We start from the raw sequence: 23,621 nt of genomic DNA on the forward strand, positions 1-23,621 counted from the left end.
AAACCGATAGATGTCAGCAGCAAAAATGGTCAAAAGGACTTGAAGTTGAAGTTGTGCATGCAACCCCAACTGACGCCAAGGGTTCACCCCCTAATGGGTGTAAAGATAGGCAAGCATGGGCTGGCATCATGGCTGGAAAGATTCAAGGTTCTTTGCCTGGCCAGGAGGCCAAGCCAATAATTGGACAAGAAGAAAGACGTGGCATTCCCTTACCTTAGCCAGTAGATTGGCAGAAAGTCAGATGCACCTGTCTAATTTTGTTATCATGCATATTGCAGATTTTCTGTTAATCCAATAAACTTAATGTCACTGCTGAAATACTACTGTGTCCATAAGGCATGTCATATATTGAAGGGAAGTTGCTACCTTGAAAGCTCAGCCAATGATAAACAAAAATCCAAAGAACTTTTTCATATGACTATATATATATATATATATATATATATATATATATATATATATATATATATATATATATATATATATACAGCATACGTGTATGAAGCCATAACAAAATGAATTATTAAACATAAGGAAAATAACTGAAGATAACTCAAGGATTAACTAAATGTAACTAAAGCATGTGAGGTCTCGGCCTTGTCTTAGAGAAACCGCCAACTTGATTTTCTGAGGTTAGAATGAGTTAAGTGAGAAACAAACATCCCTCTAGAATGATGGGCTGTACACCCCCCCCCCCCCCCCCCCCATCACCCCATGAAGGAGTGCTAAAATCAATAGGATAATCCACAGAACACCCCTGTCAAACAAGGTGGCATTCAGATAAATGGGAGAGTTGACAGGAGTCACAAAATACTAGTGCCGTTAGTTGATTGGATGGGGTAATAAAGTTCTGCATGTTAAGAGTCAGATGACATGATGCATTAGATGAGATAATGGGAATAGAAAAGTATAAAAACATATTAATTGTTTAATTGTTGCTCACTCCATGGATTGAAATGTTTGTATATAAATAAATCTGGGCTCTGTGACTGCCTTCTTTGAAGGTGGAGGATTAGGATTTTTTCCAATCTCCTGGATCCTGGACTACCTAACTAACAGACAGCAATTTGTGATGCTGTGTGTCAGAAATGGTGGTGTGTATTACTGGGACATCTTAGGGAACCGTCCTGTCTCTCTTCCTGTTCACCCTCAGCACAACAGACTTCCAACACAATATCAGCACTTGCCATCTACTGAACTTTAAAAACAACTTTGTAAGTCATTGAGGACTTCATCTTGTGGTGTAGGGGCAATAATCTGCAACTCAACATCAGCAAGACAAAAGAGCTGGTGGTGGACTTCTGACATGCCAAGAAGCCTCTGACACCAGTCACGGGAGGATGTGGAAGAGGTGTAGAGCTACAAGTACCCTAATCTGACCAACATCAGCTTTCCTATGGAGACTACTGTATATCCTCATATGTAAGTCAGATCTTGAAATCCGAAAAAATCAATCATAAAATCAGACCCCGACTTTTATGCCCGTTCAAAAATGCAATAGTTATTTTTATTTATTTATCTTCTTGCCTCCTCCAATCTCACATCAGTTTTTGAATTTTGTTGCAGCAGCGTAGTTACCAATTTCTTTCGCTACTTCAACAATATTTCATTTAAAACCAGCTTCATATTTTCTTCTGATCGAATGCTCCATCATAGATAAGGGATGCTCTTATGATAAAGGTGTATGAGGGTGTGAGATACGGAAAACACAAAACAGTGCAAACGTTGCTTTGGAATAGTTCGGGTATTGCTGTGTGGTCACGTAGACACAATAGAGTAAGCGTGAGAGAGAGGTTAGGAGCAAAAAAAGGCCGTGTGCTCTGTGGTTACTCTCTCAAGTGGGCGTTAGCATATCATAATCTCCTAGACCAATAGCGTGAGTTTTCTGCGTTTGACTTACACGACCGACATTATAAAATACCAGAAATTATACTGTAAAATCAAGTCCTGACTTATCAGCTGGAGAACTTATCCGCAAGTATATACAGTAAGTTTCTCAAGGTGTGGGTTACCACAGCCTGCCCTCATTGGTCCATGGATTTTATTGGATTATTCCACATATTTTCCTGGATCAAAAACTCCAAAGGCATCAGTTTGTATTTCATCCAGGAAACTCTGTGGGTCACTGCCAGCGCTCTCCTGTGCCCAGCCTTTCTTTCCTTGCTGTGCTGACCTGGTGTTCTGTCTCACTGCCACATTTCTTATTTCCTGAGTGAGGACTGGATTTCTGCTACTATCATGATGAACTTCTTTATGTGACACACTTCATCGATAGCAAGTGGTCAGACTGGAATAATAATTTTTGTTTTTTTGTAATCAGTTTTTTTTTTAATTGATTCAAGGAATTTAACAGAACCATAAACTGAAAAGTGGAAAAGTCAAACCCCAAAAGGTGCCCGGTAGGCCCCTTCAAAGCCCCCACCCCATGCCTCCCACACTTCAGAGCCTAGCAGCTGAATTAAAATCAATAAAATGCATAGATGAAGAAGACAAAAATAATTAGGCAACAAAAGCTTCAGGACAACCGCCAAATGAACCGACGTGTGCTCTAACTGTGATGCCAACAGGCTCCAAAGAATTTTTGAAACTGAGGTAGACCAGTTCTCAAGGGATTTTAAGGATACTCCATTAATCTGATAGGCAGACAGTTCTAAAATAATTAAAATGTTTAAAAATTGTGAAAATAAAGAAGATCAGGAGATATCCATTAAAAGAAAAGAAGTAATTTAGCTGCTATAGTGCTCAAACAAAGGCATTCACGCAGGTAACAGCAGTGGCGTAGGTCGAGTTCGTGTCACTCGGGGCGGGCTGGTGCTTCAATTTGCTGCCCTCCAACATATCTGAATATGTTAAACAGAAAATTAAAATGATATATAGAGAAAAATTAGGATAAATGTTGTATAGATGTATTCATATATAGAGAAACAGCAATAATTTTTCATATCTAATTATTTATAAGCATCAACTAGACAAGAATTTAGTATAGACGCACTGACAAACCATGTTCTAATTATTAGTGTAATTTAATTACACTGCGAAAACCAGAACCAGTGTAGTGTACAAGTGATAGGTGGGGATGTTTTCTGCGCAGAGCAAGAACGCATTCAGATTGATAGCGAAACAAGATTACAAATTGAAAATTAGTTGTTTATATCTTCCTAGAAATTATTATCGGTGTAATGTTTTTTGTTATTGCCTTATAAATTTCAACTGCTGTGTCTGATGCCATCACAGGACAGTCTGAAAATTATTTTTGAAGAATTTGTGGAAAAAAATCTGAGAATTTTACTTTTTTAATTCATGAGGGATATTTTCCGAACCCTTACACACAAATTGTACTGAGCCTTTTGGCCAATAATACCTCCCCCAAAATTGTGCCCCCCCCCCCCCCCCCCTCCAGAGGTGGACCGCCCCCTCGGCCTGCCCCCAGGTAAGCCACTGGGCGACAGGTGAGAGAAAGCTTTGAAGTTATAAACAGAAGTAGAGTTTGAGGAACAGGAAGAGGTGCATGATGGGATAAAGGCAAAGAAGATATGATACCAATCAGGGAGGGAAAGAAGATAGAGAAATGGTGGGGCAGAAAAACATGGAGGCAAAGACGGCAGTGGCCAGAGACAAACGACAAGCATTGGAGTTGGAGTGTGAAATATTGGAGACAAAGAGGAAGAGAGGGAAGGATTTTTAGAAGAGTGAAGGCTAGATAAAGCAAATGAAAAATGAGCAAGGTGTGGTCTTGAGTGAACATAATAGGATCAAGGAGAGATGGAAGAGGTGCTTTGAAAAGCTCTTGAGTGAAGAAAATCCAAGGGTCATATTTGGGGATGGAGTCCCAAATGAAGGGCTACCACTAAGAATAAGGAGGAAGGCTGTAGAGGAGGACTGGATGAACTACCAGCAGAGGTGCGGAAGAGTTTAGGAGAAGAGGGGGTAGATGTGTTGTGGGATCAAATGCTGATGATCTGTGAGCAGAGAAGAATACCAAAGGAGAGAGATTGTAAATTTAAAACATTTATTTATATAGCACAATTTCATACAAAAAAGTAGCTCAAAGTGCTTTACATAGTGAAGAAAAGAAACATAAAGGACAAAATAAGAAATTAAAATAAGACATTAGTTAACATAGAATAAGAGTAAGGTCTGATGGCCAGGAGGACAGAAAAAACAAAATAAAACTCCAAACAGCTGGAGAAAAAGATAAAATCTGCAGGGGTTCCAAGCCACGAGACTGCCCAGTCCCTCTGGGTATTCCACCTAACATAAATGAAATAGTCCTCTTTGTATTTAAGGTTCTCATTGAAGGACTTGATGATGATGGTCATGCAGACTTCTGGCTTTTAATCCATCACTGTTGGAACATCACGGTGCTTTGAGTAGATGGTGGTGGCACAAGCCACCACCAAAAGGACACCGGAAAAGGAAACAGAAGAGAGAGTAGGAGTTAGTACAGATTTTAGAGCCTCCATGAATAGTTATTATAATGAATTGGATATACAGAGTATCAGGATTAAATTACAGTGAAGTTATGAGAAGGTCATGTTACAGTAATGTGTTTCCAGCAGTTTTTTAAAGTGCTCCACTGTATTAGCCTGGTGAATTCCTACTGGCAGGCTATTCCAGATTTTAGGTGCATAACAGCAGAAGGCCATCCGCCTCACCACTTCTTTTAAGTTTTGCTCTTGGAATTCTAAGGAGACTCTCATTTGAGGATCTGAGGTGACGATTTGGAATATAAGGTGTCAGACATTCAGATATATAAAATGGGGCGAGATTATTTAAGGATTTATGAACCATAAGCAGAATTTTAAAGTCAATCCTGAATGACACAGATAACCAGTGTAGTGACATCAAAACTGGAGAAATGTGGAGAGCATTCTGCACTCATTGCAAAAGATTGATGTCTTTTTTGGGTATTCCTGAGAGGAGTGCGTTACAGTAATCTAGTCGACTGAAAACAAACATGTGAACTAATTTCTCAGCATCTTTCAATGATATAAGAGGTCTAACATTTGCTATGTTTCTTAAGTGAAAAAATGCTGTCCTAGTGATCTGATTAATCTGATCTGATCTGATTTAAAATTCATATTACAGTCAGCAGTTACCCCTAAGCTTTTTACCTCCGTCTTGACTTTTAATCCTAATGTATCCAGTTTATTTCTAATGGCCTCATTGTATCCATTATTGCCAATCACTAAAATTTCAGTTTTATCTTTATTTAGCTTGAGAAAGTTACTGTTCATCCATTCAGAAATACAAGTAAGACATTGTGTCACTGAATCAAGAGAATCGGGGTCATCAGGTGCTATTGATAAATACAACTGTGTGTCATCAGCATAGCTGTGGTAGCTGACGTTGTGCCCTGAGATAATCTGACCTAATGGAAGCATGTAAATTGAGAAGAGCAGCGGACCCAGGATAGAGCCTTGTGGAACACCATATAGGATATCATGTGTCTTTGAGTTGTAATTACCACAACTAATAAAGAGTTTTCTCCCTACCAGGTAGGATTCAAACAAATTTAAGACCTTGCCAGAGAGGCCCACCCATTGACTAAGGCGATTTCTAAGAATATTGTGATCAATGGTGTCAAATGCGGCACTCAGATCTAAGAGGATGAGAACAGATAAATGGCCTCTGTTTGCATTTACCCGCAAGTCATTTACTACTTTAACGAGTGCAGTTTCTGTGCTGTGATTTGTTCTAAAACCTGACTGAAATTTATCAAGAATAGCAGGTTTATTGAGATGGTCATTTAACTGCATAATGACTGCCTTTTCTAGAATTTTACTTAAGAAAGGCAGGTTAGAGATGGGTCTAAAATTTTCAAGAGCAGAGGGGTCAAGATTATTTTTCTTAAGTAGGGGTTTAACTACAGCAGTCTTAAGACAGTCTGGGAAGACCCCCGTATCTAATGACGAATTTACTATGTCAAGAATATTATCAATTAGCACGCCCGATACTTCTTTGAAAAAACTTTTGGTATTGGGTCAAGGACGCAGGTGGAGGGTTTCAGTTGAGAAATTACTTTATGTAAATCAGATGAATCTATCCTGGTGAAAGAGTTGAATTTGTTTATAACGGAGTACAGGGGTTTAGGAGGATCCTCAGTGTTGGGGAGATACACTATGTTATTTCTAATATCATTCATTTTTTTATTGAAAAATACAGCAATAGCCTCACAGGTTTTACTGGAAGTACTTAGGAGGCCTCACAGGTGGCGCAGTGGTAGTGCTGCTGCTTTGCAGTAAGGAGACTGTGGAAGATTGTGGGTTCGCTTCCCGGTTCCTCCCTGTGTGGATAGCGCTTTGAGTACTGAGAAAAGCGCTATATAAATGTAATGAATTATTATTATTATTATTACTTAGGAGGCATTCCTTTGAGTTACCTGGGATAACTGGGTAAGGAGAAGAGCGATGTTCAGGATTATGGAAACTACAGAGAGACAGAGCTGATGTCACACACACAATAAAAATTTGAGAAAGGCTTATAGAAAGAAGGCTTAGGGAAATAAAACCACCATAGCAAAGGAGCAGTTTGGTTTTGTGCCAGGGAGGGGAACAACTGATGCGGTCTTTGCATTGAGAAAGCTGATAGAGAAGCATCAAGAAAAAACAGAAAGGATTGCGTAGGTTGATAATAAAGTGCCACATCAAGTGGTCTGGAGGTGCATGAGAGAGAGAAGGACCAGAGAAGTGTATGAGGATTGTCTAGAATATGTATGAGGAGTGAGGACTTGGGTTAATAGCAGTGTTGGGCTAACAGATGAGATCCTAGTTAGAGTAGGTTAGCACCGGAGTTGTTCATCATCTTCTTCTTCTTCATATTTTCCCACTTATATGTGGGGTCACTTTGCTTGATCAACCTTCTCCATACAGCTCAGTCCCGCATCTCCTCATCAGTTTTCCTTCAAATCTTCTTTCACTTTATCCATCCACCTCCGCTCTGGAGTTCCTTGCTTTGCTCTTCTCACATTCCCATCACTCTTTTGTCCACATCTTCCTTGTCTCTCTTCGTCTCATGTCCATGCCATCTCAACCTCCTTTCCTGTACTTTCTTAGATTTCTCTTCCACTTCTGTTGTACCTACGATTGTCTCGTTTGATATCCTGTCCTTTTTTGTCACTCCACGCATCCATCTCCACAATCTCATTTCTACCACATCTAATTTCTTCTCCTGCTCTGCTCCCTTTAATGCCCATGTCTCAGCTCCATACATCATTGGTGGTCTTGAAATCCTCACCTTTAACCTTCACCTTAATTCTCTGATTAGAACATTAGAACATTCTAGACGAGAACAGGCCATTCAGCCTAACAAAGCTCGCCAGTCCTATCCACTTATTTCTTTCAAAAAAATATCAAGTCGAGTTTTGAAAGTCCCCAACATCTTAATGTCCACCACACTACTTGGTTGTTTATTCCAAGTGTCTATTGTTCTTTGTGTAAAGAAAAACTTCCTAATGTTTGTGTGAAATTTCCCCTTAACAAGTTTCCAACTGTGTCCCCGTGTTCTTGATGAACTCATTTTAAAGTCACAGTCTTGATCCACTGGACTAAATCCCTTCATAATTTTAAACACTTCAGTCAGGTCTCCTCTTAATCTTCTTTTGCTTAAACTGTAAAGGCTCAGCTCTTTTAATCTTTCCTCATAACTCATCCCCTGTAGCCCTGAATCCGCCTAGTTGCTCTTCTCTTGACCTTTTCTTGTGCTGCTATGTCCTTTTTGTAGTCTGGAGACCCAAACTGCACCCAGTACTCCAGATGAGGCCTCACCAGTGTGTTATAAAGTTTGAGCAGAACCTCCTGTGACTTGTACTCCATACATCAAGGCGCTATATAACCTGAAATTCTGTTAGCCTTCTTAATGGCTTCTGAACACTGTCTGGAAGTCGATAGCTTATGATCCACTGTGACTCCTAAATCCTTCTCATAAGGTGGACTCTTGCTTTTCTGACCGCCCATTGTGTATTCAAACCTCACATTTTTACTTCCTATGTGTAATTCTTTACATTTACTGACATTAAAGTTCATCTGCCACCATTCTACCCAAGCCTGTCTGCTATCCAAGTCCTTCTGTAATGATATAACGGATTCCAAATTAGCTGCTAATCCACCTATCTTGGTATCATCTGCAAACTTAACCAGCTTGTTACTTCTATTCCTATCTAAATCATTTATAAATATTAAAAATAGCAGTGGCCCCAGCACTGCTCCCTGCTGGTCACCACTCTTAACATCAGCCAATTCTAATGAGGTTCCTCACACCATCACCCTCTGCTTCCTGTGTCTGAGCCAATTCTGCACCCATCTACACATCACAACCTGAACTGCCACTTCTTTTAGTTTGATGTCCACCATCTCATGTGGCAACTTATCAAATGCTTTCTGAAAGTCAAGATTAATAATATCATCTGCTTCACTCTGGCCGTATCCTTTTGTTTCCACTTCATAGAATTCCAGCATGTTAGTAAAACACGACCTCCCTCTTCTGACCCCATGCTGACTGTTCAGAATAACTCCTTGCCAGGTGTTGCGCAGTCTTCTCCTTAATAATTCCTTCCATTAATTTTCCTGTGATGCACGTTAAGCTTACTGGCCTATTGTTGCTTGGATCTGCCTGCTCACCCTTTTTATATAATGAGATGATATTTGCTATTTTCCAGTCCTTCAGAATTTCTCCAGTGCACAGTGATCCTGTAAAAATATGCATCATGGGTTTCTATCTGTACTCACTAGCCTCCTTAAGAACTCGAGGGTAAATATTATCTGCTCCTGGTGATTTGTTTGATTTCAGCTTATTTAATCTGAGCAGCACTTCTCTCTCTACACTTTCCAAATCCCTCAGTACCTCCTTAGTAGTCCCTGTTACCTCTGGGAGGTTATCCACTTGCTCACTTGTGAACACCTCAGAAAAATGTAAGTTTAGAGCGTCTGCTATTTCACTGCTTGTATCTTTTAATTCCCCTTTACTATTCCTGATGCACTTCACCTCCTCCTTGACTTCTTTTACTACTAAAATATTGAAAGAATCTCTTAGGGTCAGCTTTCGCCTTATCTGCTATATTCCTCTCCAACTGTCTTTTAGGATCCCTGATATCCTTCTTAATGGTTGCTCTCATGTTCTCATATGCTCTACGATTCACTTTGCAGTCATTAGTCTTATATGCCTTATAAAGCAGTTTTTGGCACTTCTTTTTTAAATTTTTATTATTCCACAGTGGAGTTTTTTTTTTTAATTTCCTATCAATTCCAAATGTAGGTATGTATCTGTCCTGCATGTACATGTCAAACATTTTTAAACCTGTTCCACTGCTCCTCGATTGTCTCCACACGTTTAAGCTTATCCCAGTGTATCCTACTTAGACTTTGTCACATCTGCTCAAAATTTGCCCTACCAAAGTTCAACTTAACAATTTTAGTCTTTGCATCTGCACTCTTACAAAATCCTGGATGTCATCACACAATACCCCTGATATGTTCTCCCAATTGTTCCATCCACACACTGCACTCTTTGCATGTAATTCTCCATCTTGGGCCACCACTGATCCTACAGTAGATATTTCAACTTCTCCAGTCTTTTCAATAGTTCCCCCTGCAGGCTAATGTCTGAATACAGATCATCATTAAACCTCATATGTTTTTTTGTTTTCTTCTTCCTGTTTTCCTCCACATTCCAAAGTCTTTCTCCATTCTTCCAACTTCCTCTCCGCTTCCTCTTTTCTGGTGCCACACAACACACCATCATCAGCACAAAGCCTGCACTGGGGCATTTTTATCCCAGGACTCAACACATCCATAACCGGAACAAAGAGTTAAGTTACATGCAGAATGTAAAAAATACAAAGCACAATAATACACTGACAGTTCCGGTAGAAGAAATCCACACTAAACTAGCCAGGCTTCATCCTCATTTTAAAAACTGAGAGCAAAAGGGCATCACTCAAATTTACCAGCTTTATAGGAAGACTTTTAATACAAAGAATTCTTCCACACCGTTCTCATTTAAACCAATGATCTATCAGTGAAACGGGAAATTTTGCTTTAGCCCACACACACTGTTCATTAGAGTCTCTTCTTGAAAGAAAAATGACTTTCCGCTAAAGCACATAATGCATCCTCCTGTCTATCCAGGCTTTTGAGAACTGCTCAAAATAGTATAATTTACTCCATAATGCAGAAATAACAATGCTTTGTTCATCTGTGTTACAGCAATATACCGTAGAAACACTAGAAAAAAAAAACACAAAATGAGACTTTAATGAATGTTTTTGGAATGCTTCATTTAATATCGCGCAGAAATAACACAAGTACACCTCTGAATGATGAAGAGTAGGTTATTTTTTTTTCACAAAAGGCAATTGAGGGTTCCTTCTAAACAAGAAAGGCACCGTAAGAAGAAAAAAATACGCGTATACGATATATAAACATCGAGTGAATAAGTTAGACTTCTTCTTTACCTTTATAATGATTATTTAACCAACAAGCTTTGAATAAAATAGAGTGGAATCAGAAACTATTCAGGCCCCCTTTCACTTTCTGCACTCTTTATCAAGCTATTCTCAGATTACATTTTAAATGGATACATACCTATCAATCTATACTTAATTACCCTGTCACGTATCAGAGGGTCTTCTCACTGGCTCGATTGAGGTCTGCTATAAACTGCCAGGACGAGAGGGGGCGCTGCTGCTAACATTCTCTTCTCCTTCTCTCCCTGCAGCACCGAGAAACCGGCCAGTGAGGGCACCCAGCCCCGCCCCCTCTGAATTGAGCACCATAAGAAGCTGCCCAGAAGGAAGAGTCATTTCAACAACAAACGACCTGCCCGACAAAGCTCCCACTTAGAGATAATAATTTGTCATTTTATCTGACAGTCTCTTTGCTTTATAGCCTATAGGCATGTTTATTGTTTTGGACTAAGCATTAAACAGGAAGACAAGGTTGGTGTCTAACTTTTCCTTTGTTGCTTCGACTTGTCATTCTTGTACCCGGCCACAAACCCATAATGAACATTTGAACACATTTTCAGAAAGGTTTGCACATTTACTATATATACATATTCATTGCATTCGAAGTCTGTGTCACAATCTGATTGTATGGGTGGTTACCTACCAGGTAACGCTTGTGGTTGGTCAGCAAGTCAGCTAACATCCGTCACGGTGCCCTCATTTCAATTGCGAGAAGCAGATCATAGAATGGTTGAAATAGTTTACTGTCAAATAATGCAAAGAGTACATGACACGTGTTTCGGCCTAATTCTGGGCTCATCAGGCGTACACACTCACTGCACCCCAATCTACATGCTGTCAAATGAATGAACCACATGCCGTGGCGCAACGTTAGAGGCTTTGCCTCTGGTGCTGACGTCCGAGGTTCAATTCCCCGAGAGGGGGGTGCAGTGAGTGTGTACGCCTGATGAGCGCAGAATTAGGGCGAAACACGTGTCGCGTACTCTTTGCATTATTTGACAGTAAACTATTTCAACCATATATATATATATATATATATATATATATCCATCCATCCATCCATTTTCCAACCCGCTGAATCCGAACACAGGGTCACGGGGGTCTGCTGGAGCCAATCCCAGCCAACACAGGGCACAAGGCAGGGAACCAATCCCAGGCAGGGTGCCAACCCACCGCAGTATATATATATATATATACAGTAATCCCTCCTCCATCGCGGGGGATGCGTTCCAGAGCCACCCGCGAAATAGGAAAATCCGCGAAGTAGAAACCATATGTTTATATGGTTATTTTTAGTTACACAATGCAATGTCACATTACCGCGAAATCCTCAAAAGGAGGCAAAAGCAACTGTCATTGGAGAGGTTTCCTTGTTAAAGTCGCAAAAATAGAAAAAGATTCTGTTAGTGAAAGTCGTCCGACACAATAACCCTCCTCCTCCTCTCGTCTCCCTCACACCAGCCACGATTCTTTTCATAGGTGCAGGTTGATTTGTTTGATGTATTTTTACTTTATATTTTGTATTAATCATTTTTATTTGAATATTTTTGGGTTGTGGAACGAATCATCTGAGTTTCCATTATTTCTTATGGGAATATTTGCTTTGATATAGGAGTGCTTTGGATTACAAGCATGTTTCAGGAATGAATTATGCTCACAAACCAAGGCACCACTGTAATTGTAATGAACTCTTTCAGGGCGGATGTCATTTTTGTCAACAGGAGAGGCGGACGGCGGTAATCAGCTGTAAACGGTGACAAACCTTGCTATTACGTTTTTTTGTTCCACTGTGTATGACAGAAGGAATGTTCGCTGTGTTGGTTTGACTGAGATTCCCTGCGGTTGTGTGAGTAGCGAGGACTAAACGGCGGCGACATCTGACGAGAGATCGAAGCGAATGTGTAAACAAAAAATACTCCGTGGACGATGTTTTGCATATTGTCGCTAAATTGAAACTCTGACTTTTCAGATTCCGATGTTGTTACCAGTGAGCGAAAGCAAATGTGAGGTACCGGCATCAGCTGATCGATCTCCAGCTGATTGTAGTGCTGAACAGGTTTGTGTAGCTGATGCGCCTACAGCAACGTTCACCTGGGAGGACCACCACTTACAATGACAAGGGGACCAAACAGACTGCCGCTGCTAAAACAACTGCCATGTGAAGACAGCCTGGCAGCCAGCCTGCTACTTGTGAGCGGCTCAAGCCACAAGAGACATTGAACTGGCGGCCACCACATGAAGCTTTGTTTTGGAAAATAATATTCAGCTCTCAAAGAGTTAAAGCATAAACAAAAAGTGGCCGAGAAGGGAAAAGTATGTATAATTACGGCACCAGTATCATTGCAAGCGGATCAAACAGCCGGCAAGATCTTCTTTGCCATGCCATGACAGGGTGTGACTCACAATCATCTTTCAGAAAAGTGTCGGGATCAGTTTTCTTAGCTCTTTTTCTGCTTCCTCCGTAGTGGTAAAGATGTAATGCTTGTCTTGAGTCACGTATTTTAAAATAGTCTTTTATTCATAAGCTTTCTATTCTTACCAGTGGTCATCTTCAGAGAAATATGATTTGACTGACAGGAGCCCAAGGTAACATATAGCAATCAAGGGAGAAGGACAGGTGGATGTGGGAGAGGATTAATGGGGTGGGTTTCAGAGGGTGTTGGTCACAAAGTCTTATTCATTATTTACATGTTCTCCTTTTCAAGTCTGCATATGCTGGTTCATGTCCAAATGTCTGTTAATGCCGTCTTTATTAGATAGCCACATTTCAGTCAGTTCTCTAGCACTTTTAGTATTAGCCTTGAATTTTACTTGCACTGAGTTCCATTTAAACGTGTGTCCGGTCGAAGTTGAATGTTTGTAAATCAGGTTTCTTTCTTCTGATCGCATTGTTATATTCCTGTTTACAGGTGGCGAGTATTTTTGATGTTTCGTGGGGTGCAGTGGCTATGGGGCATCTGTTGGTGAAGAAAGATTCACGGATCTTGACTTTGCTGATGATGCTGTGATCTTCGAGGAGTCAATGGAGGCTCTGATATGGGCTCTCGAGAGACTGAGCAAAGACTGGGCTTGTGAGGGTCCTGATAAAAACCAAGATCCAAGTCTTTAACGACCTCTTGGGCACAGCCATCAGCAGTGTGTCTGTCTGCAGAGAGAGTGTCGACCTCGTCGAAAGGTTTACTTACCTCGGCAGTGACATTCATGTCTCTGGTGACTCTTCCTATGAAGTCAGTAGACGGATTGGGAGAGCATGGGGGATCATGTGATCGCAGGACAGGGGTTTGTTGCGTTTCCTGATATCTATGCAAAAGGGCGAAGGTCCAAGTCTTTAGAGACTTAGTGCTTCCTGTTTGCAAGACTGGACTCCTTCACTACTGTGTCTCTTCGTAGAATCCTTGGGTACCGTTGGTTTGACTTTGTGTTGCTCATGGAGTCCCAAATGAGGCACATTACCTGCATTGTGACGGAGTGTCAGTTACAACACTACGGCCATGTGGCAGCTTGTAGGATCCTCATTGTTGGGGACCCGAGTAGCTGGACCAGGCCAAGGCGTCGCCCACGTAACACCTGGCTGCGGCAGATAGAGAGTAAATTTCAGAGGGTGGGACTGGACTGCATGTCTGCCTGGGGGGTTGCCAACCGGGATCCCGAGTTACAGTGCATCCGGAAAGTATTCACAGCACATCACTTTATACACATTTTGTTATGTTACAGCCTTATTCCAAAATGGATTAAATTCATTTTTTTCCTCAGAATTCTACAGGGATTGGGAGACCAGTCAGGATAAAGGGAAAGATGACTGCAGCAATGTACAGAGACATCCTGGAAGAAAACCTGCTCCAGAGCGCTCTTGACCTCAGACTGGGGCGACAGTTCATCTTTCAGCAGGACAACGACCCTAAGCACACAGCCAAGATATCAAAGGAGTGGCTTCAGGACAACTCTGTGAATGTCCTTGAGTGGCCCAGCCAGAGCCCAGACTTGAATCCCATTGAACATCTCTGGAGAGATCTTAAAATGGCTGTGCACTGACGCTTCCCATCCAACCTGATGGAGCTTGAGAGGTGCTGCAAAGAGTATGGCTGTTTGGAATTGGCTTTTATCAGAAGCCATTAAGGACCATGACACCCTATTAGGGTGTAGGGTTTGGACTCTATAAATTTTCTTGCTTTACACCTCCCTATCTCTCTCATACCAACTGATGAAGGAGCATTTCACACACCATGATCTGAAAAAGACCACACTGAGTAGCACAACTCGGCAGCCATATTGAGACAGGCATGGGGCCTGTTCTGAAGGAAGCTGACCAAAAATGATGCCTTTAACTAGAGACATTTAAATTAACTACAAGTCTGAGTCTACACATAAGCATTTATCAGGTTGTATGGTTGCCAATATTCAAATGTACTTTGCTTATTGTTATTATTTATGAATATTATCAATAATACATTATTTAAAGTTATAACTTAACTCCTGCTTGTCTTTTACTACACCTAATTGAATGAGATTATAGATGTAGAAGGGAAGGTGAGGAGAAGTTATAAAGTACAATACCTTATAAACAGTGCTAAGTCTGTGAGATTTGAGGCATTCTGACAAAGGCTACACATTAATAATTCAAAAGGGGAAAGTAGAGTAATATATTACTCTACCATATACATATATTCCTGTTTCAAGCTGAATAACGCTGGTTTTGCTAAAGTACTGATACTGAACCTCGTGTTTTGGGGTGCAAGACAGGAACTTATAGCGTGACCCCAGTCTTTTAGGATTTGCTTCTGTGTCGCTTCACTGCAGCACTATGAGCCTGTTGTTACTCTGCCCCGGCAACGGACAAACAAGCTTACACAGACGTGGCAATCGCGCTTCGGGACGCACTTCAGCATGTCGTTACCGTTGGGTGGGGAGTGGGGGGGGGGTCTCAAAAGAGTTCAGAAACCTCACAATATGAAGAAGAAAAGGATGATTCAGCTCCTGATTGATAACTGTGCTTCCGCATTTAGATAATGTTCGCGTGGAATTCCTCCCACCCAATTGCACGGCAGTGCTTCAGCCATTGGATTTGGGCATCATTCGCACCCCTGAAGGAAATGCTCAGAAAAATTTTCGTCAGCATAGTAGGCAGGAGGAGATTAAAATTAACGCGAAAGAAGCTATTGAAATGATTGCAAACGCCTGGGCGCAAGTTAAAGAAAGCACTGTAGTAACGAAATTCAGAATCTCATTACAACAAAATTTTCGTTACAACAAAATTTTTTTAAGGTCCCTGGGAGTTTGTTGTAATGGAATTTTACCTGTATATAATAACACCCCAAGATGGTGCAGGCACCAATTGGGTGCAGGTGTGCATGAGTGCGTTTCAGTCCGCGGTTAATTGGGGAACTGGCTGACCGCGCCGCATACAAGTGTGGATGTGGGCAGATCAGTCAGACACCTATGTGATGCCTCAGAGGGAGTGACACCTGGCACCTGTACCCAGTCAGAAAGCAGAGTACAAAGGAGCCTGCATGGGACAGAAGAAGGAGAATAGAGAGACAAAGGAAAGGAAGAAGAAAGAAAGGAGGCAACATTCTTTCAGCTTAATGGTGAATCACATACTCGAGGACACCTAGTGGATATAAAGGGGTAGTGCATTTAAATGGGAAGCAAGGAAGCACTTCTTTACGCAAAGAGTTGTGGGACTCTGGAAGAAACAAACTACCGAGACATGGAGGTGAAGCAGAAACGCTGACGACCTTGGAGAAGAATCTGGATGAGATTTTGAGGACAGCTGGGCGATTAGCTACACATTAATGGACTGAATTGTCTCCTCTCGATTGTCAAATTTCTTATCTTTCTTATGGATAACCAGAGTGAGGGGAACGAGACTGGCCTCCCTGCAGTTTTGACCTGCCTGGTGCATTATAAAACATAAAATGCAGCATGTATAATTATAATGGAAGAATGGGGTAATATTCCACATGCCCTATTCCAAAAACTTTGGCACAGTATGGAAAAAGGGATGATGTGTAAATTCTCTTCACTACAACACTACAACATTTCCCAACATCATTTGGCGTTATACCTTGCAAATTCACGCATCACATACTTTTTGCTTTTATTAGTATTTTCCATACCATTCCAACTATTCATTTTGGAAGTGAGGCTGTAGTATGGTGGAGTGGTGGTTCTGAGGCTAGGGATCTGCACTGGCAATCGGAAGGTTGTTGGTTTGAATCCCGTAAATGCCAATAGGGACTCTGCTCTGTTGGGCCCTTGAGCAAGGCCCTTAACCTGCAATTGCTGAGCGCTTTGAGTAGTGAGAAAAGCGCTATATAAATGCAAAGAATTATCTATATATATAATTCACTAAGGCAGCCGACCATGGCAGGGAAGACGCAGGACAGAGCCACGCCCGTCAACTCACAGAGCCACAGCCACCAAATATTCACTAAGCAGCCGACCATGGCACGCAAGACAGAGACCATGGGATACGCAAGACAGAGCCACGCCCGCCATCTCACAGAGCCCCGCCCACCAACTCTAAGACCATGTGATATGCATAACAGAGCCCCACCCGCCAACTCTAACCCTCCTTCCGTGTCCACCCTCGCTCTCGAGGCATGCACACTGCCTGCTCATGTGCCAGCACACAAGACCTCACCAAACACCGCCTCGGTTGCTTTCGTCTCTGCTACAGTCCACATGCACCTCTGAGCCATGCTGACTTTTCAATGTTCTTTTCGGTTCCGGCTGCTTTTCTATACAGTCATCCCTCCTCCATCGCAGGGGTTGCGTTCCAGGACCCCCCGCGAAAGGTGAAAATCTGCGAAGTAGAAACCATATGTTTATATGGTTATTTTTATATTGTCACGCTTGGGTCACAGATTTGCACAGAAACACAGGTGGTTGTAGAGAGACAGGAACGTTATTCAAACACTGCAAACAAACATTTGTCTCTTTTTCAAAAGTTTAAACTGTGCTCCATGACAAGACAGAGATGACACTTCCGTCTCTCAATTAAAAGAATGCAAACATATCTTCCTCTTCAAAGGAGTGCGCGTCAGGAGCACAAAATGTCAGAAAGAGAGAGAAGAGAGACAGAGAAAAACAAACAATCAAAAATCAATACGTGCCCCTCGAGCTTTTAAGTATGCGAAGCACTGTGCAGCATGTCGCTTCACGAAGCAGCTGCACAGAAGGGAGCAACATGAAGATAATCTTTCAGCATTTTTAGACGAGCGTCTGTATCGTCTAGGTGTGCGAACAGCCCCCCTGCTCACACCCCCTCCGTCAGGATCAGAGAAAGTCAGCGCAAGAGAAAGAGACAAGTAAGTTGGGTAGCTTCTCAGCCTTCTGCCAATAGCCTCCCTTGTATGAAATCAACTGGGCAAACCAACTGAGGAAGCATGTACCAGAAATTAAAAGACCCATTGTCCGCAGAAATCCGCGAACCAGCAAAAAATCCGCGATATATATTTAAATTGCTTACATATAAAATCCGCGATAGAGTGAAGCCGCGAAAGGCAAAGCACGATATAGCTAAGGGATTACTGTATATAATCCACCAAGTCACCCGACCATGGGATACGCACACAAGACAGAGCCCCACCCGCCAACTCTAACCCTCCACCCGCGTCATGGGATACACACGACAGAGCCCCGCCCACCGACTCTAACACTCCTCCCACGTCCATTACCTTCACATTGTTTTCCTTTTATTTCTGATTCCATTCAACAACTATATGGTGACATCGACTTCTCAACTGTGACTCCAGAACAACTCAGTACGCGAGCTATATTAAGCGTCACCAATGAAGACTCACTACACCTTAATGAACAAGTACTGAAACTTATCCCTACCGACGAAGTGACTTTCACCAGCGTTGACTCCATCGTCACAGATGATCCCGCAGGTCGAGTTTCATTCCCCGAAGAATTTCTTAACAGTCTTACTCCCACTGGCATGCCTCCATATAAACTCAAAATTAAAGTAGGTTCAGTCATCATGCTTCTCAGATTCTCAGAAACCTCATGCCAGCAAGAAGTCTCTGTGATGGCACTAGACAGACTGTTACCAGTATTCACCGCAATGTACTGGAGTGTAAAACAATCGCAGCTGCTACCTCACAAACTGTCCATATTCCCCGGATTTCCCTGAACCCATCAGATTCAAATTTGCCTTTTACTTTTACACGCAGACAATTTCCTGTTAGATTGGCCTTTGCAATGATAATTAATAAGGCACAGGGACAAACTTTCAAAACGATATGCCTGTATCTGCCAAAACCAGTGTTCAGTCACGGACAATTGTATGTTGCTCTGTCCAGAGTTCCATCCTTTCATTCAATCACAGTCGTATCCTCAAACCCACCCTATTTGGACAACTGTGTCGTTCAGGAAGTGTTCATCCATCAAATAATTATGTGGCATATGCTACGCAGTGGGTTGGCTAGTTATTATTATTGTTAGCAGTACCCAGGGATACACTGGTATCAGTGTGTGTAGGGATGGATCAACTGTTTGAGCTGGGATAAGCTCTGGTTACCCAACAAGTGAATTAGATACATTTGGTAATTGAATTAAATGTATTGGAAGTATTCAATTCAAGAATGAAAACTAATTTCCCAACACGAACAAAAAGAAAAGCTAACCAAGGAAACAATCCATATACAGTATGCACAGGCACAGGGACTCTATATATGTAAATCGCTAAAAGCCTCCAAGTCCAAGGGGGATGTTACATTGCCATCTTTAAAGTTTGTTTTCTTCTGATCTATCAGAATTTTGAAAACAACATTCAGAGTGTTTGACATGGGAAAATCCACATAATAATCACACCGACATGGAGGCGCATGCAGTATTGACAGCATTCAGAATACACCATCCATGGGGATGAAGGCTGAGATTTTGTGTTTTAATACACCTCACTTTTGAGATAATTCTTCCCTTCTCTTTGAAAAAGGTAGCGATGTGTAGTCCCACACCTGAGTAAAGTTGTCCAGTTTTCCCGATTGAGAGCTATGGCCACCTTGCTATGTTTTAGCAGCTGAGGTACACGCTCACTAACCTTGTCCTTATGGAAACTGGAATATGCATGTTTTATTATATTTTAGATTTAATTTTAAATGGAGAGATCTCACATGTTTGGCCACCAATCAACATCATCCAATAACCCAGAATGGCAAAATGAAATCCTGTTTTGAGAAAGATTTGCAAATTTATTAAAAATCCAAAACTGAATTCTCTCATTCATACAAATATTCAGACCCTGATTTAAGTACTTTGTGGTTGTCCCTTTGTTAGCAATTCCAGCTCTGAGTATCCATAAGTTTTGGAAACCTGGATTTGAGCCATTGTAATAAGTAAATAAGTAAATTAGTTTTGCTGCTGGAGAATGTGAATTTTCCATTGGGATTAATAAAGTATCTATCTATCTATCTATCTATCTATCTATCTATCTATCTATCTATCTATCTATCTATCTATCTATCTATCTATCTATCTATCTATCTAATATGTCACTGTGCTCTGTACAAAAAATATTTTATAAATCCACTCACATGTACAGCTAACACAAGGCCATATTTAGCACACAAGGGCTTATTATTTAGAACTGCTAAGCAAGCATTAGAAGACAAGAAAGGGTCAACTGCGACATGGGCATTGTACTATTTCTGTGAGTCAGAGTCAGCATGATATTGGATCTTCTTTTCCTTGTTTGGAATAGCATGATTTACCTAAGTAGGGGCCTGCACATGGAGAAAGGGTTTAAAACCTTGGAACATTGCCCGGCACACCTTTGGAGCCGACGGACAGATGGGAGATAACATCATCCGATCCTGAAAATCCTTCCAGCGCAGCGAGGAAAATGGCAGACTCTACACAAGGTGTTGTCATGGCTTCCCATCTGTTATGCTGCGTAAACCATCATTAAAGAAACTTATTTTCTCTTATGTGATTTCTTACCGCTGGATCACTAAGGGAGGGATATCACCTCGTTATAATATATATATTTAAGTGCAGGTTACTTAAGACGCCGCAATTACAAAAGAACTTATTCCAACCAGAGAGCTAGTGCCCCCTGCTGGATAGAGCCATTTATCACATTTTTCAAATTTATTAAATATCGAAAACTGAAATCTCTCATTCAGACTAGTACTCACATCCTTATTTAAGTATTTTTGTTGCCACTTTAAGTTCAGTTATAGCTTTGAGTCTTCTTGGTTAAGTCTCTATAACCTTTGGACACCTGAATTTGAGCCATTTATTTGATTCCTCCTGGATGATCCACTCAGGTTCCAGTAGATTGGATACCATCTTCAAGTCTTTCCACTGATGTTTTGTGAGGTTTAAGTCTGGGCACTCAAAAACTTTTCTGAAGCCACTCCAGCATTGTCCTGGCTGTAATGCTTCAGGTAACTGGTTGTGCTGAAAGGTGAACTGTCACCTCAGTCTGAGGTGGCGTGCCCTCTGGATCAGGTTTTCTTCAAGGTCCTCTCTGTGTTTTGCTGCATTCATCTCTCCCTCAATTCTGAACATTCTCCCTATCTCTTCCACCCCCATAGCAAAATTCTGCCACCACCATGTTTCACTGAAGGGTTGGTATTAGGTAGATGATGAGCAGTGCCTGGTCTTCACCAGACATAGTGCTTGGCATTCTGCCCAATCCGTGCCAGAAATACATAGGAATGACTGTAAACATTCAAGCAAAACTGTATGACAGACTGTGTCAAAAGCAACAAAATAAGTGCTCTCATAGCCCCCGAGTCAGCAGTCATCAGCAGTTCATTAGCCACTTTTACGAGACCTGTCTGTGTGCTGTGACCAGAGGCAAAGGCACACTGGAGTGGTCTGAACAGAGCATTCACATGCATGACAACCTGCAGTTGTACAGCCACAGCACCTTCCAAAAATATGGAAAGGAAAGGGAAGCTGAGAAATAGGCTTGTAAGTTTACCGGTGCCCTCTTTTCATACTATGACCCTTTTATAGGGTCACACTGATGACATCACGCATCAACCTCACTTCTGGGAGGTTGCCACAGCAACGATTGATGTGAAAATCACCAAGATGGCACCGTATGTCAGTATTATTAAGAGAACTGTGATACAATAAAAGAATTACATCTTAGTCAGAAACCAAGACAGAACAAAATATGTCTATATATGCAGTATAATGAGAAATTAATTCATGCATTTAGTTGTAGTAAGACTGACTACTGCAAATCGTAGTAGGATTGACTACTATTCACTGCCTGTTCAAATCATTGTTTATGAAGCTTTCAGTTACTTCAAAATGCTGTGGCAAGAATTATTACAAGAGCCAGAAAGTACAAACTCATAACCCCTGTTCTCAAGTCCTTACAGTTGCTCCCAGTTAAGTTTAGGGCAGATTTTAAAATCCTCCTTTTAACATATTAAGCCCTAAATGGCAGAGGCCCTGCTTACTTATCTGAACTGTCCATTATGAAATATTGAAGGTGAAAATAACAGAATTCAACCTAGTCCGTCTTGAGAGGGGCTGTTATTTCTATAGAATTCTAAATAACAATGTTAGTAATCCCAGAGTCTTATTCTCTACCATTGATCATCTACTAAACCCTGCTAACTCAATGGAATGCCTCCAAAAAACTTCCAGTGAAACTTGTGAGGCTTCTGCTGTATTTTTTAATCAAAAAATTAATGATATTAGAAATAATATAATTCATCTCCCCAATACTGGACCACTTAAACCTCAGTACTCTATTTTACACAAATTAAATTCTTTCACCAGGATAGATTTACCTGATTTATATAAAATAATTTCTCAACTGAGAGCCTTCACATATGTCCTTGACCCAATACCAACAAGTTTTTTCAAAGATGTATCGGGCTTACTAATTGATAGTATTCTTGACATAGTAAACTTGTCATTAGATACGGGTGTCTTCCCAGACTGTCTTAATAATGCTGTAGTTAAACCCATGCTGAAGAAAAATAATCTTGACTCCTCGACATAGTCCGTCTTGAGAGGCGCTGTTATTTCTATAGAATTCTAAATAACAATGTTAGTAATCCCAGAGTCTTATTCTCTACAATTGATCATCTGCTAAACCCAGCTAACTCAATGGAATGCCTCCAAAAAACTTCCAGTGAAACCCCGGTACTCTATTTTACACAAATTAAATTCTTTCACCAGGATAGATTTACCTGATTTATATAAAATAATTTCTCAACTGAGACCCTCCACCTGTGTCCTCGACCTAATACCAACAAGTTTTTTCAAAGATGTATCGGCGTACTAATTGATAGTATTCTTGACATAGTAAACTTGTCATTCTTCCCAGACTGTCTTAACAATGCTGTAGTTAAACCCATGCTCAAGAAAAATAATCTTAACTCCTCTGCTTTTGAAAAGTTTAGACCTATTCCTAACCTGCCTTTCTTAAGTAAAATTCTTGAGAAGGCAGTCATTATACAGCTTAATGAAAACCTCAATAAACCTGCTATTCTTGATAAGTTTCAGTTGGGTTTCAGAACAAATCACAATACAGAAACTGCACTCGTTAAAGTAGTAAATGACTTGCGGGTAAATGCAGACAGAAGCTGTTTATCTGTTCTCGTCCTCTTAGGTCTGAGTGCCGCATTCGATACCATTGATCACAATATTCTTAGAAATCGCCTTAGTCAATGGGTGGGCCTCTCTGGCAGGGTCTTAAATTGGTTTGAGTCCTACCTGGCAGGTAGAAAATTCTTTGTAAGTTCTTAAAGGAGGAGTAAGAACTAATCTCCTTCCTCTTCAGACCACACCCCCTGATGACCTCACATGTGCAGTCCCTCCAGATGACCCGCCTCTTCCTGTCCCTCAGCTATAAAAGCTCACCACCTTTCCTCTGCAGACAGTCCTTCTTGATGCCTCAGTCTCAACAGACAACTCGACAGAGCATCACGCAGTCCTTTTGTTATGAGATTCCCGACAATATACAGGGCGGTACCCCCCAAACCTTTTTTCTGTCTTTGTCTCTCATTACAACATGAATGTTTTTGGGGTTCAAAAGCTTAATTTTGAATTAAACATATCATTTGCATCTTCTACCAGCATTGGGTGGCACAATTTCAAGAATAAATTGGTATGATGTTGGCATGCAATGACAGTCAGAGGTGTGTGGTGTTACCATCACCGCAATTAGATGAAAGGT

Source organism: Erpetoichthys calabaricus, chromosome 1, assembly GCF_900747795.2.
Source record: "Erpetoichthys calabaricus chromosome 1, fErpCal1.3, whole genome shotgun sequence".
Taxonomy (NCBI): domain Eukaryota; kingdom Metazoa; phylum Chordata; class Cladistia; order Polypteriformes; family Polypteridae; genus Erpetoichthys; species Erpetoichthys calabaricus.